Source organism: Sciurus carolinensis, unplaced genomic scaffold (genome assembly GCF_902686445.1).
Source record: "Sciurus carolinensis unplaced genomic scaffold, mSciCar1.2, whole genome shotgun sequence".
Taxonomy (NCBI): Eukaryota; Metazoa; Chordata; class Mammalia; order Rodentia; family Sciuridae; genus Sciurus; species Sciurus carolinensis.
Window position 1 is genome coordinate 687,969 of NW_025920119.1, and position 6,308 is coordinate 694,276.

Below are 6,308 nucleotides of genomic sequence, written 5' to 3' on the forward strand. Positions count from 1 at the left end.
AGAGGCACAGAGAAAATGGGACAAGTGAAGACATAGACATAGAGGGAGGTGGAAGAGATTGAAGTGGTACATATAGAAGCTAAGGGATGCCAAAGATTTCCAGCTCTCACTAGAGCTGAAGAAAGCCTGAAGCAGATTCTTTCTCAGAACCTCAGAAGGAACTAACCCCATTGACACCTTGATCTTGCACTTTGGACCTTTAGAAATATGGGATGATAATCTTTTGTTGTTAAAGACACCCAGTACTTGCTGTCCTTCATTACAACAATCTTAGCCAACTGATTCAAAGGTGCTCCAAAAATCCACATAGAATAGGTAAGCCAAGCCTGTGCTCAGAGAGTTGGAATTAAAGTGTTTCAGGTGAAGACCAGGGAATGGGGGCAGCATAGTTGAGCACCTCATGTGGTATCAAATATCATTGTCAGGGAGAAGGGGTTATGGTTTGGATGTGAGGTGTTCCTCAAAATCTCATTTGTGAAGCAATGCAATAAGGTTTAGGAGAAATGATTGGATTGTAAGAGTCTTAACCCAATCAGTGAATTAATCACCTGCTGGGATTAATTGAGTGGTAATTGAAGGCATATGGGATGTAACTGGAGGAGGTGGGGCACTGGAAGGTGTAGCTTTGGGTTATATATTTGTATTTGGCAAGTGGAGTCTCTTTCTGCTTCCTGATCATCATGTGAGCTGTATCCCTGTGCCACAATCTTCTTCCATGATGTTCAGCCTCACTTGGAGCCCGGAGACACTGTGAACCCTGAAATAAACTTTTCCTCCGCTACAGTTGTTCTTGTTGGGTCTTTTAGTCACAGCAATGAGAAAGCTGAATAACAGAGAAGGTCTGGTTAGTGAGTAATTGGAAATTTCTGGAAAAACTTGAGATATCATCTCAAGAATGCAACTTAGGTATTATTTGAAATGAAGGTAAACTTGGTGTTGTTTAAAAAAATTGAAAATTCAGAGGCTGTGAATGAAATGGAGGGAGAATGTATCAAGATTTTTGGAATGTTAGCTGTGCATGGTGACTCACACTGGTAATCCCAGCTACTTTGGAGGTCGAGGCAGAAAGATCATAAGTCTGAGGCCACCTTGGGCAACTAGTGAGACCCAGCCTCAAGATTAAAAATTTAAAAGTGCTGGGGATATTGCTGAGTGACAGAGTGCCCCTGGGTTCAATCCCCAGGAGCACATACATAGATTGTTGAAATGTCAACCTTGAGGCAAAGCATGTATGTGTTTGAATTTCTAAGACTACTGCAACAAATATTCACGAATTAGGTGAATAGAACTTTATTGTCTCACATTTCTAGAGGCTAAAACTGAGATTAATATGATTTAGCAGAACCACGCTCCCTCTGAAGTTTTAGGGAAGAAACTTTCTTGCCACTTCCTGGTCTCTGGTGGTTTCCAGGATCTTTTGTCTTTCCTGGGCTTGCAGCCGCACCCTTCATTGTCACGTGTGTTCACTCTGGTCTTGGATTCCTTTTAAGGTCTTTAGTCATTGAATTACGGTGTGCTGGTGTATGTGCATGTTTGTGTGAGTGTGTGTTTTCATGGACTTAAGGCCATACACATAAGAGAAATACCTAAGAGTATGTGTTCTTTAATAAAGCATAACAGTCTTAGAGGTGAGTGAGTTCTTAAGAATGACCTCAATTTTACTCTTCTTCCCAAAGCAAAAAATGCCTCTGAAGAGTCCTATGACTTGAAAAGTGGCATAATTCAAGATTCAGAAGATAGTCCCTCTGGCTGTAAGAAGGCATTTCTTACTTAAAACACTTCCACAGACCATGCACCAAATTACATGGAATGAAGAGCTAACTTTAAAAACAAAATTGAACAAAAGAAAAAAAAATGTACCAACAACTATAAAAATATTTCAAGAGATATGTTTTTATTAATCTGAGGTCAGTGAGCACCTCTTTGAGCAAGAAACAAAGATAAAGTTTTCCTTTCCTTCTGTGTTAGTCAGCTGTTTGTTGCTGTGACCAAAACACTCAACAGGAATAACTTAGAGGAGAAAAAGTTTATTTTAGATCACAGCTTCAGAGTTTTAGCCCATGGTCAGCTTGGCTCCATTGCTTTGGGCCTGAGGTGAGGCAAAACATGCAGGAAGGCAGTGAGAAGAAGCATGCTCACCTCATGGTAAGCAGCTGGGAAGTAGAGAGGGAGATGGGAAAGAGCCAAGGAGACAAGGTACAATCCCAAAAGCACACTCATGAGACCCACTTCCTCCAGCTATGTCCCTCCTGGCTACAGTTTTCACCCAGGTAATCCATTCAAATTATTAGTCCATCAAATGGATTGTTTACTGATTAGGTTATGGCTCTCATAATCTGATCATTTTACTTCTTGCATTAACACAGTAGCTTTTATGAGGTACCTTATATCCACACCATAACATTTCCCTATTTTTGAATAGTCAATTAAAACTGCTTCCCTAGAATCTCTAATCATTATTTTAAAATCTGGCCACAACTCTATTGGGAATGTTAAGATGTGAATGGCTTCCTGGCTTCTTCCAAGTTGAAATACCATTACCTTCTGGTGATGGGGTAAGATGTGCCTTGCACTAATTCTGTGTCTACCAGTCCTTCTCCTCTTTGGATAGGTTTTATAAACTGAATGTTTACATCCACCCAAATTTACATGTTGAAAATTTAACCACAGTGTGATACCAGGATATAGTACATGTAGGTGGAGAATAGGTCACAATGATGAAGCCATCATGAGTGGGATTAATGCCCTTATAAAAGAAGTCCTAGCGAGCTTTCTCTCTCCTTCCAGTGTATGAGGCCATGAAGAGAAGGAGGCAGTTCTATAAACCAGGAAGAGCACCTTTACCTGAATTCAACTATGCTAGCTAACACTTTGACCTTGGACTTTTAGTCTCTACAACTATGAAAAATAAATTTCTATTGTTCATAAGCCACTTACTCTACTATAATTTATTAGAGTAGGCCAGGCCAGGCTGGGGACATAGCTCAGTTGGTAGCATGCTTACCTCATAAGCACAAGGCCCTGGGTTCAATCCCCAGCACTGCAAAAAAAAAAAAAAAAGACTAGATTAGACCAGGCTGACTGAGACAATAGGTTTCTTAGTTTCTCTCTGGAACTCATGTCAAACATGTGTTTTATCTTTTGGACATTCAGCTTTCCCAAAGCTGTACATGTGTGTCCACTCATGTCCCAGGTTGTGCAGTTTCTACTTGAGAAATCAGGAATTGTGTTACAATGTGCCCATTAGATGAGTGAATTTGGAAAATGTAGCCTTGGGAGACCATCTTGAGAAAGGAGGAACGGTATAATCACCTTAATTTTTCCTTGCTGCATGTCTGTTCTCAAGCTATCAGGCTTAAAGTTAGGAGGAGGACAGAGGTTTTGAAGTGTGATAATCATCAATGCTGCAATTACAGCTCCAGCATCCAAAGAGGAAAAAAGGAAGAGAAAGAATTTCCAATGTTCACTCTCTCCAATTCAAATATAATTTATGAGTTTATTTACAGAATAAAATGATAGAGTGCTCTAAACTCTTTGGACCAGGTCCAGTGGTTCTATTTGTTTGCTTTAGAGGAAAGTGGAGTCCTGGGTTGGTACCCTTGGGAACAGGCTCATTGGTGCCTTTTGCCCTTTGGCTTTTGCCCTGGATTTTCAAAACCCAAGAGTCATGAAGTCAAGAATCCAGCTTCATGGTTCAGACAGCTCAGCAGGCCTGGGCCTTCAGTCACGGCATTCCTCCTCCAATGCCCTGGTGATAAGCTGTAGAGTCACATCACCCCAGGTTCTTTTTGCAGAGACCAAGATAGAACTTGCTCTGCTTCTCAACTACAGGGACACAGTGGATACTCAGCTCCATGTCACCAACTCTTGGTTCCACTCTATTTCCTCTGTAGCAGGGAAAATGGACTGAATCAAAGTTCTCAATATTTTGTTTTTCTTCATTGGTTTTCCTGCTTTCCCCTCATCACAATGCATGTCTTCAAAAAGTAGTTTGCTGTCATGTCATTGTCTCATTATCCATCTTTGAATCTTTGATGAAATTTCCACCTTCTCTATGCACTTGAATTGCCCCAATGACATTGTTCAATGATCTAATGGCCAAATTGAGGGCACAGTTTTATTTCTTCATGTAACTACTCTTCTAATGTTCTAGAAATGTCTTCCTCCTCCAACTCAAGATGGCCCTTTCTTGTTTTTGTTCTCTTTAGTAGTCCTAGTTTTCTGTTGGACATGATCCTTCATAGTTCATTCCACCCTTATCTCCCTTCCCTTTTTTTCTACAGTCTCTTCACACAATTTTCTTTCTTATTTAATGTTAAATAAAAAGGGGGGAACTATTCAGGTGTAGTAAATTAAATTACATGTTGAAGCCCTAACCCCGCTTGTGATTGCATTTGGAGTAAGGAAGTAATTAAGGTAAGATGAGGTAATAAGGGTTGACCCCTGATCCAATAAGATCAGTGTCTACCCAGGTAAACTCCAGGAACTTAATAATCATCTGGATTTCATTTTCCTCATCTCTAAAGTGAGAAGGCTAATACATCTACTTTATTTCATTTTTGAGCAAATACATGACAGCATAGTGAGTAGAATTTGGTGACTGGCACAAAGTAGAGGACAGAGTTCAGCTACTTTCACTGTTCCGTGCCCACCTCTGCTTTGCATAAAGAGTAGAAGTCTGTCAGCTCATCTGTGGGCTGTTCACAGATGATTATTGTATGGAATCATGGCTGTTTCTGGCACATCATTTTACAAATGAAGGAGTGGTCACTTCACCCAGGGAAAGTTGGCTACAATTTCCAAGGAGAGAAAAACTCTATGTTCAGTTTCAAGGCGTGAGGAATTTTTTGGAGGGTTAAAAATTTGAGGTAAAATGGGTGAGGATAGAGTGTACATGCTACATTTGATAAGATCATACTCATGCCAGGACACTGTGGTAAGAGCCTGAAAACAATCATCTTGATTCCTTTGCTAACAACATTGTAAGGAATGCTTGGTTGACACAGCTGGAATTGTGCTGCTTGGGGATGCTGACTACAGTAAATTGAGAGAGAATGGGAAATGAGGCTGACTGGCTGGAACTAGGGTCAGATTCATGGGGAGGGTTGTCTTTTTATATGCTAATAAAAGTGAATTGGAACACATGCAGCAGTGGGAATAGCCCTTTGGTGAAGCAGTTCCACAGCATCCTGTGCTCAGTGGGGCCCTGTCTGTGGTATGATACTCTGCTTTGACCTTGTCAAAATTTTTTCTACAGTCCTTACTCCACACAGCAGTGCATGACCATAAAAATGACCCTGCATGCTAAAATTGTGCAAAGTAACCTTAATTAATCCTTAGGGAAATTATGATTGTTCTGTGACCTTTAACTTTTTTTTGTAAAAACATTAAAAACTCCCTTTCCATTAGTTAAAAATGTGTAGTAAACCAAAAAGAAATGCTAAAAGTAATATTTACTCAGTATACTGCAATTTGAAAACAGCAAAACCATTGAGAATTCAAGTAGATTTTTTTCTTTTTTGTTATAAATAACTCATCAAGAATAGACAGAACTTTCAGTTTTGTAAAATATCTCTGAGTTCCTTAAGCCCAATTTCTTTTTGCCAGCATTGTTTCTATCCTTGTTATCCTTCTATCCTCCTTATAACTTTGTTTTAATTCAACAGACCCAAATCTAGCTGGGTAATCTATAATGCATTACTTTCAATTTGAATTTCACTTTCAGCATTCCCACTTCTTATTTTCTTGATGCATTTACTTTTTTTTTGGCCCATTTCCTCTTCCTTTGAGTCATTTTTGGCAAACATCTTGTGAGTGCATCACCAGAGACCAAGCTCCTACACAGTAGTGCACTTTGTTATCTGAATAAAAGCAATATGAGTTGTACAGGGACCAGTCACTGTCAGAAGCGTGTAACATAATTGGTCAAAGATCATCAGGAAATTGTTATGCACACAGTGATTTGGGGACTGAATGCCAATAGCAAAAGCTATATTTTATGCAATCACAGATAATATGCCACAGGAACTGAAATTTGAACTGGTTTTGTGGGGCTAATGTAATTAATTAGTGGTAATTGAAAGACAAGAACATCAAAACTGTGTGAAGCAAGGCCTGCATGTAATTTTATCTTTAAATGTGTGTTTTGTAAGTGATGTTTGTAAGTGGAACATACTAGAAGCAGCAGAAATAAGTACAAGTGCAGTGTGCATGACTGCCATCAGTTCTGACTGTTCCATTTGTATATAATGTTTGTCATGTCCCAGGAGCACAGAGTTTTAGCAGACTCATGCTGAGTGGTGGTGGAA